Source organism: Pseudophryne corroboree, chromosome 4 (genome assembly GCF_028390025.1).
Source record: "Pseudophryne corroboree isolate aPseCor3 chromosome 4, aPseCor3.hap2, whole genome shotgun sequence".
In the NCBI taxonomy this organism is placed as follows: Eukaryota; Metazoa; Chordata; class Amphibia; order Anura; family Myobatrachidae; genus Pseudophryne; species Pseudophryne corroboree.
In genome coordinates, this window is record NC_086447.1 from 30261096 (window position 1) to 30272925 (window position 11830).

The 11830-nt window shown below is 37.6% G+C and overlaps 14 non-coding genes across 14 annotated transcripts; all 14 read left to right on the top strand.

The window, feature by feature from the left end:
• The first annotated feature begins 104 nt into the window (after positions 1-104).
• Positions 105-176, top strand: TRNAG-UCC (transfer RNA glycine (anticodon UCC)). The gene has a single exon. It is a non-coding gene; the product is annotated as a tRNA-Gly (tRNA).
• A 1427-nt stretch (positions 177-1603) lies between these two features.
• TRNAG-UCC (transfer RNA glycine (anticodon UCC)) lies at positions 1604-1675 on the top strand. Its single transcript has one exon. It is a non-coding gene; the product is annotated as a tRNA-Gly (tRNA).
• A 927-nt stretch (positions 1676-2602) lies between these two features.
• On the top strand, positions 2603-2674 carry TRNAG-UCC (transfer RNA glycine (anticodon UCC)). The gene has a single exon. It is a non-coding gene; the product is annotated as a tRNA-Gly (tRNA).
• Positions 2675-3602: 928 nt separating this feature from the next.
• Positions 3603-3674, top strand: TRNAG-UCC (transfer RNA glycine (anticodon UCC)). The gene has a single exon. It is a non-coding gene; the product is annotated as a tRNA-Gly (tRNA).
• Positions 3675-4102: 428 nt separating this feature from the next.
• On the top strand, positions 4103-4174 carry TRNAG-UCC (transfer RNA glycine (anticodon UCC)). The gene has a single exon. It is a non-coding gene; the product is annotated as a tRNA-Gly (tRNA).
• Positions 4175-4967: 793 nt separating this feature from the next.
• Positions 4968-5039, top strand: TRNAG-UCC (transfer RNA glycine (anticodon UCC)). The gene has a single exon. It is a non-coding gene; the product is annotated as a tRNA-Gly (tRNA).
• A 928-nt stretch (positions 5040-5967) lies between these two features.
• TRNAG-UCC (transfer RNA glycine (anticodon UCC)) lies at positions 5968-6039 on the top strand. The gene has a single exon. It is a non-coding gene; the product is annotated as a tRNA-Gly (tRNA).
• A 928-nt stretch (positions 6040-6967) lies between these two features.
• On the top strand, positions 6968-7039 carry TRNAG-UCC (transfer RNA glycine (anticodon UCC)). Its single transcript has one exon. It is a non-coding gene; the product is annotated as a tRNA-Gly (tRNA).
• A 428-nt stretch (positions 7040-7467) lies between these two features.
• On the top strand, positions 7468-7539 carry TRNAG-UCC (transfer RNA glycine (anticodon UCC)). Its single transcript has one exon. It is a non-coding gene; the product is annotated as a tRNA-Gly (tRNA).
• Positions 7540-8831: 1292 nt separating this feature from the next.
• Positions 8832-8903, top strand: TRNAG-UCC (transfer RNA glycine (anticodon UCC)). Its single transcript has one exon. It is a non-coding gene; the product is annotated as a tRNA-Gly (tRNA).
• Positions 8904-9331: 428 nt separating this feature from the next.
• On the top strand, positions 9332-9403 carry TRNAG-UCC (transfer RNA glycine (anticodon UCC)). The gene has a single exon. It is a non-coding gene; the product is annotated as a tRNA-Gly (tRNA).
• A 428-nt stretch (positions 9404-9831) lies between these two features.
• Positions 9832-9903, top strand: TRNAG-UCC (transfer RNA glycine (anticodon UCC)). Its single transcript has one exon. It is a non-coding gene; the product is annotated as a tRNA-Gly (tRNA).
• Positions 9904-10331: 428 nt separating this feature from the next.
• Positions 10332-10403, top strand: TRNAG-UCC (transfer RNA glycine (anticodon UCC)). The gene has a single exon. It is a non-coding gene; the product is annotated as a tRNA-Gly (tRNA).
• A 928-nt stretch (positions 10404-11331) lies between these two features.
• On the top strand, positions 11332-11403 carry TRNAG-UCC (transfer RNA glycine (anticodon UCC)). Its single transcript has one exon. It is a non-coding gene; the product is annotated as a tRNA-Gly (tRNA).
• Positions 11404-11830: the final 427 nt, after the last annotated feature.

Sequence of the window (11830 nt, forward strand, 5' to 3'; positions counted from 1 at the left end):
TGAATATCTTCCACCAATGGTGCTACAGCGCAGGCTATAAATATCTTTCAAACAGTTGTTGTGATTTCCATATTGGCCACTATATGCATTCGAAAAGAGTTCAAGCATTGGTGGTATAGTGGTGAGCATAGCTGCCTTCCAAGCAGTTGACCCGGGTTCGATTCCCGGCCAATGCATCCTTTTCCTTATGTGCTGTTTTCGCACTTATAGTTGTTGCTTAAGATATGCTCAGATGACAAGGTCCATAGAAAATGTTAAAATCTTTGTAGAAATCATGATTCCTTCTTAGCAGATGACTTTTGATTCCACCACTGCCTGATTAAAGATTTGTAAATACATTTTACACAGTTCACTGAGGTGCCATATGCAAGTAAAACTAAGGTCTTTTCTATTCTCAGTTTTTATACCACTGTATATCAGTTCAATGGTGCATAAAAACCTTAAGTATGGATGAGCCTAAATCTTGAATTGTGAATGTCATGCAATTTTCCAATTTTGTTTGAATATCTTCCACCAATGGTGCTACAGCGCAGGCTATAAATATCTTTCAAACAGTTGTTGTGATTTCCATATTGGCCACTATATGTATTCGAAAAGAGCTCAAGCATTGGTGGTATAGTGGTGAGCATAGCTGCCTTTCTAGCAGTTGACCCGGTTCGATTCCCGGACAATGCATCCTTTTCCTTATGTGCTGTTTTCGCACTTATAGTTGTTGCTTAAGATATGCTCAGATGACAAGGTCCATAGAAAATGTTAAAATCTTTGTAGAAATCATGATTCCTTCTTAGCAGATGACTTTTGATTCCACCACTGCCTGATTAAAGATTTGTAAATACATTTTACAAAGTTCACTGAGGTGCCATATGCAAGTAAATCAAAGGTCTTTTCTTTTCTCAGTTTTGATACCACTGTATATCAGTTCAATGGTGCATAAAAACCTTAAGTATGGATGAGCCTAAATCTTGAATTGTGAATGTCATGCAATTTTCCAATTTTGTTTGAATATCTTCCACCAATGGTGCTACAGCGCAGGCTATAAATATCTTTCAAACAGTTGTTGTGATTTCCATATTGGCCACTATATGTATTCGAAAAGAGCTCAAGCATTGGTGGTATAGTGGTGAGCATAGCTGCCTTTCTAGCAGTTGACCCGGGTTCGATTCCTGGACAATGCATCCTTTTCCTTATGTGCTGTTTTCGCACTTATAGTTGTTGCTTAAGATATGCTTAGATGACAAGGTCCATAGAAAATGTTAAAATCTTTGTAGAAATCATGATTCCTTCTTAGCAGATGACTTTTGATTCCACCACTGCCTGATTAAAGATTTGTAAATACATTTTACACAGTTCACTGAGGTGCCATATGCAAGTAAAACTAAGGTCTTTTCTATTCTCAGTTTTTATACCACTGTATATCAGTTCAATGGTGCATAAAAACCTTAAGTATGGATGAGCCTAAATCTTGAATTGTGAATGTCATGCAATTTGCCAATTTTGTTTGAATATCTTCCACCAATGGTGCTACAGCGCAGGCTATAAATATCTTTCAAACAGTTGTTGTGATTTCCATATTGGCCACTATATGCATTCGAAAAGAGTTCAAGCATTGGTGGTATAGTGGTGAGCATAGCTGCCTTCCAAGCAGTTGACCCGGGTTCGATTCCCGGCCAATGCATCCTTTTCCTTATGTGCTGTTTTCGCACTTATAGTTGTTGCTTAAGATATGCTCAGATGACAAGGTCCATAGAAAATGTTAAAATCTTTGTAGAAATCATGATTCCTTCTTAGCAGATGACTTTTGATTCCACCACTGCCTGATTAAAGATTTGTAAATACATTTTACACAGTTCACTGAGGTGCCATATGCAAGTAAAACTAAGGTCTTTTCTATTCTCAGTTTTTATACCACTGTATATCAGTTCAATGGTGCATAAAAACCTTAAGTATGGATGAGCCTAAATCTTGAATTGTGAATGTCATGCAATTTTCCAATTTTGTTTGAATATCTTCCACCAATGGTGCTACAGCGCAGGCTATAAATATCTTTCAAACAGTTGTTGTGATTTCCATATTGGCCACTATATGTATTCGAAAAGAGCTCAAGCATTGGTGGTATAGTGGTGAGCATAGCTGCCTTTCTAGCAGTTGACCCGGTTCGATTCCCGGACAATGCATCCTTTTCCTTATGTGCTGTTTTCGCACTTATAGTTGTTGCTTAAGATATGCTCAGATGACAAGGTCCATAGAAAATGTTAAAATCTTTGTAGAAATCATGATTCCTTCTTAGCAGATGACTTTTGATTCCACCACTGCCTGATTAAAGATTTGTAAATACATTTTACACAGTTCACTGAGGTGCCATATGCAAGTAAAACTAAGGTCTTTTCTATTCTCAGTTTTTATACCACTGTATATCAGTTCAATGGTGCATAAAAACCTTAAGTATGGATGAGCCTAAATCTTGAATTGTGAATGTCATGCAATTTGCCAATTTTGTTTGAATATCTTCCACCAATGGTGCTACAGCGCAGGCTATAAATATCTTTCAAACAGTTGTTGTGATTTCCATATTGGCCACTATATGCATTCGAACAGAGTTGAAGCATTGGTGGTATAGTGGTGAGCATAGCTGCCTTCCAAGCAGTTGACCCGGGTTCGATTCCCGGCCAATGCATCCTTTTCCTTATGTGCTGTTTTCGCACTTATAGTTGTTGCTTAAGATATGCTCAGATGACAAGGTCCATAGAAAATGTTAAAATCTTTGTAGAAATCATGATTCCTTCTTAGCAGATGACTTTTGATTCCACCACTGCCTGATTAAAGATTTGTAAATACATTTTACAAAGTTCACTGAGGTGCCATATGCAAGTAAATCAAAGGTCTTTTCTTTTCTCAGTTTTGATACCACTGTATATCAGTTCAATGGTGCATAAAAACCTTAAGTATGGATGAGCCTAAATCTTGAATTGTGAATGTCATGCAATTTTCCAATTTTGGTGGAATATCTTCCACCAATGGTGCTACAGCGCAGGCTATAAATATCTTTCAAACAGTTGTTGTGATTTCCATATTGGCCACTATATGTATTCGAAAAGAGCTCAAGCATTGGTGGTATAGTGGTGAGCATAGCTGCCTTTCTAGCAGTTGACCCGGGTTCGATTCCTGGACAATGCATCCTTTTCCTTATGTGCTGTTTTCGCACTTATAGTTGTTGCTTAAGATATGCTCAGATGACAAGGTCCATAGAAAATGTTAAAATCTTTGTAGAAATCATGATTCCTTCTTAGCAGATGACTTTTGATTCCACCACTGCCTGATTAAAGATTTGTAAATACATTTTACACAGTTCACTGAGGTGCCATATGCAAGTAAAACGAAGGTCTTTTCTATTCTCAGTTTTTATACCACTGTATATCAGTTCAATGGTGCATAAAAACCTTAAGTATGGATGAGCCTAAATCTTGAATTGTGAATGTCATGCAATTTGCCAATTTTGTTTGAATATCTTCCACCAATGGTGCTACAGCGCAGGCTATAAATATCTTTCAAACAGTTGTTGTGATTTCCATATTGGCCACTATATGCATTGAAAAAGCGCTCAAGCATTGGTGGTATAGTGGTGAGCATAGCTGCCTTCCAAGCAGTTGACCCGGGTTCGATTCCCGGCCAATGCATCCTTTTCCTTATGTGCTGTTTTCGCACTTATAGTTGTTGCTTAAGATATGCTCAGATGACAAGGTCCATAGAAAATGTTAAAATCTTTGTAGAAATTATGATTCCTTCTTAGCAGATGACTTTTGATTCCACCACTGCCTGATTAAAGATTTGTAAATACATTTTACAAAGTTCACTGAGGTGCCATATGCAAGTAAATCAAAGGTCTTTTCTTTTCTCAGTTTTTATACCACTGTATATCAGTTCAATGGTGCATAAAAACCTTAAGTATGGATGAGCCTAAATCTTGAATTGTGAATGTCATGCAATTTGCCAATTTTGTTTGAATATCTTCCACCAATGGTGCTACAGCGCAGGCTATAAATATCTTTCAAACAGTTGTTGTGATTTCCATATTGGCCACTATATGCATTGAAAAAGCGCTCAAGCATTGGTGGTATAGTGGTGAGCATAGCTGCCTTCCAAGCAGTTGACCCGGGTTCGATTCCCGGCCAATGCATCCTTTTCCTTATGTGCTGTTTTCGCACTTATAGTTGTTGCTTAAGATATGCTCAGATGACAAGGTCCATAGAAAATGTTAAAATCTTTGTAGAAATCATGATTCCTTCTTAGCAGATGACTTTTGATTCCACCACTGCATGATTAAAGATTTGTAAACACATTTTACACAGTTCACTGAGGTGCCATATGCAAGTACATCAAAGGTCTTTTCTTTTCTCAGTTTTGATACCACCGTATATCAGTTCAATGGTGCATAAAAACCTTAAGTATGGATGAGCCTAAATCTTGAATTGTGAATGTCATGCAATTTGCCAATTTTGTTTGAATATCTACCACCAATGGTGCTACAGCGCAGGCTATAAAAATCTTTCAAACAGTTGTTGTGATTTCCATATTGGCCACTATATGCATTTGAAAAGTGCTCAAGCATTGGTGGTATAGTGGTGAGCATAGCTGCCTTCCAAGCAGTTGACCCGGGGTCGATTCCCAGCCAATGCATCCTTTTCCTTATGTGCTGTTTTCGCATTTTACAAAGTTCACTGAGGTGCCATATGCAAGTAAATCGAAGGTCTTTTCTTTTCTCAGTTTTGATACCACTGTATATCAGTTCAATGGTGCATAAAAACCTTAAGTATGGATGAGCCTAAATCTTGAATTGTGAATGTCATGCAATTTGCCAATTTTGTTTGAATATCTTCCACCAATGGTGCTACAGCGCAGGCTATAAATATCTTTCAAACAGTTGTTGTGATTTCCATATTGGCCACTATATGCATTGAAAAAGCGCTCAAGCATTGGTGGTATAGTGGTGAGCATAGCTGCCTTCCAAGCAGTTGACCCGGGTTCGATTCCCGGCCAATGCATCCTTTTCCTTATGTGCTGTTTTCGCACTTATAGTTGTTGCTTAAGATATGCTCAGATGACAAGGTCCATAGAAAATGTTAAAATCTTTGTAGAAATCATGATTCCTTCTTAGCAGATGACTTTTGATTCCACCACTGCCTGATTAAAGATTTGTAAATACATTTTACAAAGTTCACTGAGGTGCCATATGCAAGTAAATCAAAGGTCTTTTCTTTTCTCAGTTTTGATACCACTGTATATCAGTTCAATGGTGCATAAAAACCTTAAGTATGGATGAGCCTAAATCTTGAATTGTGAATGTCATGCAATTTTCCAATTTTGTTTGAATATCTTCCACCAATGGTGCTACAGCGCAGGCTATAAATATCTTTCAAACAGTTGTTGTGATTTCCATATTGGCCACTATATGTATTCGAAAAGAGCTCAAGCATTGGTGGTATAGTGGTGAGCATAGCTGCCTTTCTAGCAGTTGACCCGGGTTCGATTCCTGGACAATGCATCCTTTTCCTTATGTGCTGTTTTCGCACTTATAGTTGTTGCTTAAGATATGCTCAGATGACAAGGTCCATAGAAAATGTTAAAATCTTTGTAGAAATCATGATTCCTTCTTAGCAGATGACTTTTGATTCTACCACTGCCTGATTAAAGATTTGTAAATACATTTTACACAGTTCACTGAGGTGCCATATGCAAGTAAAACTAAGGTCTTTTCTATTCTCAGTTTTTATACCACTGTATATCAGTTCAATGGTGCATAAAAACCTTAAGTATGGATGAGCCTAAATCTTGAATTGTGAATGTCATGCAATTTGCCAATTTTGTTTGAATATCTTCCACCAATGGTGCTACAGCGCAGGCTATAAATATCTTTCAAACAGTTGTTGTGATTTCCATATTGGCCACTATATGCATTCGAAAAGAGTTGAAGCATTGGTGGTATAGTGGTGAGCATAGCTACCTTCCAAGCAGTTGACCCGGGTTCGATTCCCGGCCAATGCATCCTTTTCCTTATGTGCTGTTTTCGCACTTATAGTTGTTGCTTAAGATATGCTCAGATGACAAGGTCCATAGAAAATGTTAAAATCTTTGTAGAAATCATGATTCCTTCTTAGCAGATGACTTTTGATTCCACCACTGCCTGATTAAAGATTTGTAAATACATTTTACAAAGTTCACTGAGGTGCCATATGCAAGTAAATCAAAGGTCTTTTCTTTTCTCAGTTTTGATACCACTGTATATCAGTTCAATGGTGCATAAAAACCTTAAGTATGGATGAGCCTAAATCTTGAATTGTGAATGTCATGCAATTTTCCAATTTTGTTTGAATATCTTCCACCAATGGTGCTACAGCGCAGGCTATAAATATCTTTCAAACAGTTGTTGTGATTTCCATATTGGCCACTATATGTATTCGAAAAGAGCTCAAGCATTGGTGGTATAGTGGTGAGCATAGCTGCCTTTCTAGCAGTTGACCCGGGTTCGATTCCTGGACAATGCATCCTTTTCCTTATGTGCTGTTTTCGCACTTATAGTTGTTGCTTAAGATATGCTCAGATGACAAGGTCCATAGAAAATGTTAAAATCTTTGTAGAAATCATGATTCCTTCTTAGCAGATGACTTTTGATTCCACCACTGCCTGATTAAAGATTTGTAAATACATTTTACACAGTTCACTGAGGTGCCATATGCAAGTAAAACTAAGGTCTTTTCTATTCTCAGTTTTTATACCACTGTATATCAGTTCAATGGTGCATAAAAACCTTAAGTATGGATGAGCCTAAATCTTGAATTGTGAATGTCATGCAATTTGCCAATTTTGTTTGAATATCTTCCACCAATGGTGCTACAGCGCAGGCTATAAATATCTTTCAAACAGTTGTTGTGATTTCCATATTGGCCACTATATGCATTCGAAAAGAGTTCAAGCATTGGTGGTATAGTGGTGAGCATAGCTGCCTTCCAAGCAGTTGACCCGGGTTCGATTCCCGGCCAATGCATCCTTTTCCTTATGTGCTGTTTTCGCACTTATAGTTGTTGCTTAAGATATGCTCAGATGACAAGGTCCATAGAAAATGTTAAAATCTTTGTAGAAATCATGATTCCTTCTTAGCAGATGACTTTTGATTCCACCACTGCCTGATTAAAGATTTGTAAATACATTTTACACAGTTCACTGAGGTGCCATATGCAAGTAAAACTAAGGTCTTTTCTATTCTCAGTTTTTATACCACTGTATATCAGTTCAATGGTGCATAAAAACCTTAAGTATGGATGAGCCTAAATCTTGAATTGTGAATGTCATGCAATTTGCCAATTTTGTTTGAATATCTTCCACCAATGGTGCTACAGCGCAGGCTATAAATATCTTTCAAACAGTTGTTGTGATTTCCATATTGGCCACTATATGCATTGAAAAAGCGCTCAAGCATTGGTGGTATAGTGGTGAGCATAGCTGCCTTCCAAGCAGTTGACCCGGGTTCGATTCCCGGCCAATGCATCCTTTTCCTTATGTGCTGTTTTCGCACTTATAGTTGTTGCTTAAGATATGCTCAGATGACAAGGTCCATAGAAAATGTTAAAATCTTTGTAGAAATCATGATTCCTTCTTAGCAGATGACTTTTGATTCCACCACTGCCTGATTAAAGATTTGTAAATACATTTTACAAAGTTCACTGAGGTGCCATATGCAAGTAAATCAAAGGTCTTTTCTTTTCTCAGTTTTGATACCACTGTATATCAGTTCAATGGTGCATAAAAACCTTAAGTATGGATGAGCCTAAATCTTGAATTGTGAATGTCATGCAATTTTCCAATTTTGTTTGAATATCTTCCACCAATGGTGCTACAGCGCAGGCTATAAATATCTTTCAAACAGTTGTTGTGATTTCCATATTGGCCACTATATGTATTCGAAAAGAGCTCAAGCATTGGTGGTATAGTGGTGAGCATAGCTGCCTTTCTAGCAGTTGACCCGGTTCGATTCCCGGACAATGCATCCTTTTCCTTATGTGCTGTTTTCGCACTTATAGTTGTTGCTTAAGATATGCTCAGATGACAAGGTCCATAGAAAATGTTAAAATCTTTGTAGAAATCATGATTCCTTCTTAGCAGATGACTTTTGATTCCACCACTGCCTGATTAAAGATTTGTAAATACATTTTACACAGTTCACTGAGGTGCCATATGCAAGTAAAACTAAGGTCTTTTCTATTCTCAGTTTTTATACCACTGTATATCAGTTCAATGGTGCATAAAAACCTTAAGTATGGATGAGCCTAAATCTTGAATTGTGAATGTCATGCAATTTGCCAATTTTGTTTGAATATCTACCACCAATGGTGCTACAGCGCAGGCTATAAAAATCTTTCAAACAGTTGTTGTGATTTCCATATTGGCCACTATATGCATTTGAAAAGTGCTCAAGCATTGGTGGTATAGTGGTGAGCATAGCTGCCTTCCAAGCAGTTGACCCGGGGTCGATTCCCAGCCAATGCATCCTTTTCCTTATGTGCTGTTTTCGCATTTTACAAAGTTCACTGAGGTGCCATATGCAAGTAAATCGAAGGTCTTTTCTTTTCTCAGTTTTGATACCACTGTATGTAAGTTCATTGGTGCATAAAAACCTTAAGTATGGATGAGCCTAAATCTTGAATTGTGAATGTCATGCAATTTGCCAATTTTGTTTGAATATCTTCCACCAATGGTGCTACAGCGCAGGCTATAAATATCTTTCAAACAGTTGTTGTGATTTCCATATTGGCCACTATATGCAATTGAAAAGAGCTCAAGCATTGGTGGTATAGTGGTGAGCATAGCTGCCTTCCAAGCAGTTGACCCGGGTTCGATTCCCGGCCAATGCATCCTTTTCCTTATGTGCTGTTTTCGCACTTATAGTTGTTGCTTAAGATATGCTCAGATGACAAGGTCCATAGAAAATGTTAAAATCTTTGTAGAAATCATGATTCCTTCTTAGCAGATGACTTTTGATTCCACCACTGCCTGATTAAAGATTTGTAAATACATTTTACACAGTTCACTGAGGTGCCATATGCAAGTAAAACTAAGGTCTTTTCTATTCTCAGTTTTTATACCACTGTATATCAGTTCAATGGTGCATAAAAACCTTAAGTATGGATGAGCCTAAATCTTGAATTGTGAATGTCATGCAATTTGCCAATTTTGTTTGAATATCTTCCACCAATGGTGCTACAGCGCAGGCTATAAATATCTTTCAAACAGTTGTTGTGATTTCCATATTGGCCACTATATGCATTCGAAAAGAGTTCAAGCATTGGTGGTATAGTGGTGAGCATAGCTGCCTTCCAAGCAGTTGAACCGGGTTCGATTCCCGGCCAATGCATCCTTTTCCTTATGTGCTGTTTTCGCACTTATAGTTGTTGCTTAAGATATGCTCAGATGACAAGGTCCATAGAAAATGTTAAAATCTTTGTAGAAATCATGATTCCTTCTTAGCAGATGACTTTTGATTCCACCACTGCATGATTAAAGATTTGTAAACACATTTTACAAAGTTCACTGAGGTGCCATATGCAAGTACATCAAAGGTCTTTTCTTTTCTCAGTTTTGATACCACCGTATATCAGTTCAATGGTGCATAAAAACCTTAAGTATGGATGAGCCTAAATCTTGAATTGTGAATGTCATGCAATTTGCCAATTTTGTTTGAATATCTTCCACCAATGGTGCTACAGCGCAGGCTATAAATATCTTTCAAACAGTTGTTGTGATTTCCATATTGGCCACTATATGCAATTGAAAAGAGCTCAAGCATTGGTGGTATAGTGGTGAGCATAGCTGCTTTCCAAGCAGTTGACCCGGGTTCGATTCCCGGCCAATGCATCCTTTTCCTTATGTGCTGTTTTCGCACTTATAGTTGTTGCTTAAGATATGCTCAGATGACAAGGTCCATAGAAAATGTTAAAATCTTTGTAGAAATCATGATTCCTTCTTAGCAGATGACTTTTGATTCCACCACTGCCTGATTAAAGATTTGTAAATACATTTTACACAGTTCACTGAGGTGCCATATGCAAGTAAAACTAAGGTCTTTTCTATTCTCAGTTTTTATACCACTGTATATCAGTTCAATGGTGCATAAAAACCTTAAGTATGGATGAGCCTAAATCTTGAATTGTGAATGTCATGCAATTTGCCAATTTTGTTTGAATATCTTCCACCAATGGTGCTACAGCGCAGGCTATAAATATCTTTCAAACAGTTGTTGTGATTTCCATATTGGCCACTATATGCATTCGAAAAGAGTTCGAGCATTGGTGGTATAGTGGTGAGCATAGCTGCCTTCCAAGCAGTTGAACCGGGTTCGATTCCCGGCCAATGCATCCTTTTCCTTATGTGCTGTTTTCGCACTTATAGTTGTTGCTTAAGATATGCTCAGATGACAAGGTCCATAGAAAATGTTAAAATCTTTGTAGAAATCATGATTCCTTCTTAGCAGATGACTTTTGATTCCACCACTGCATGATTAAAGATTTGTAAACACATTTTACAAAGTTCACTGAGGTGCCATATGCAAGTACATCAAAGGTCTTTTCTTTTCTCAGTTTTGATACCACCGTATATCAGTTCAATGGTGCATAAAAACCTTAAGTATGGATGAGCCTAAATCTTGAATTGTGAATGTCATGCAATTTGCCAATTTTGTTTGAATATCTACCACCAATGGTGCTACAGCGCAGGCTATAAAAATCTTTCAAACAGTTGTTGTGATTTCCATATTGGCCACTATATGCATTTGAAAAGTGCTCAAGCATTGGTGGTATAGTGGTGAGCATAGCTGCCTTCCAAGCAGTTGACCCGGGGTCGATTCCCAGCCAATGCATCCTTTTCCTTATGTGCTGTTTTCGCACTTATAGTTGTTGCTTAAGATATGCTCAGATGACAAGGTCCATAGAAAATGTTAAAATCTTTGTAGAAATCATGATTCCTTCTTAGCAGATGACTTTTGATTCCACCACTGCCTGATTAAAGATTTGTAAATACATTTTACAAAGTTCATTGAGGTGCCATATGCAAGTAAATCGAAGGTCTTTTCTTTTCTCAGTTTTGATACCACTGTATGTAAGTTCATTGGTGCATAAAAACCTTAAGTATGGATGAGCCTAAATCTTGAATTGTGAATGTCATGCAATTTGCCAATTTTGTTTGAATATCTTCCACCAATGGTGCTACAGCGCAGGCTATAAATATCTTTCAAACAGTTGTTGTGATTTCCATATTGGCCACTATATGCATTCGAAAAGAGCTCAAGCATTAGTGGTATAGTGGTGAGCATAGCTGCCTTCCAAGCAGTTGACCCGGGTTCGATTCCCGGCCAATGCATCCTTTTCCTTATGTGCTGTTTTCGCACTTATAGTTGTTGCTTAAGATATGCTCAGATGACAAGGTCCATAGAAAATGTTAAAATCTTTGTAGAGATCATGATTCCTTCTTAGCAGATGACTTTTGATTCCACCACTGCCTGATTAAAGATTTGTAAATACATTTTACAAAGTTCACTGAGGTGCCATATGCAAGTAAATCGAAGGTCTTTTCTTTTCTCAGTTTTGATACCACTGTATATCAGTTCAATGGTGCATAAAAACCTTAAGTATGGATGAGCCTAAATCTTGAATTGTGAATGTCATGCAATTTGCCAATTTTGTTTGAATATCTACCACCAATGGTGCTACAGCGCAGGCTATAAAAATCTTTCAAACAGTTGTTGTGATTTCCATATTGGCCACTATATGCATTTGAAAAGTGCTCA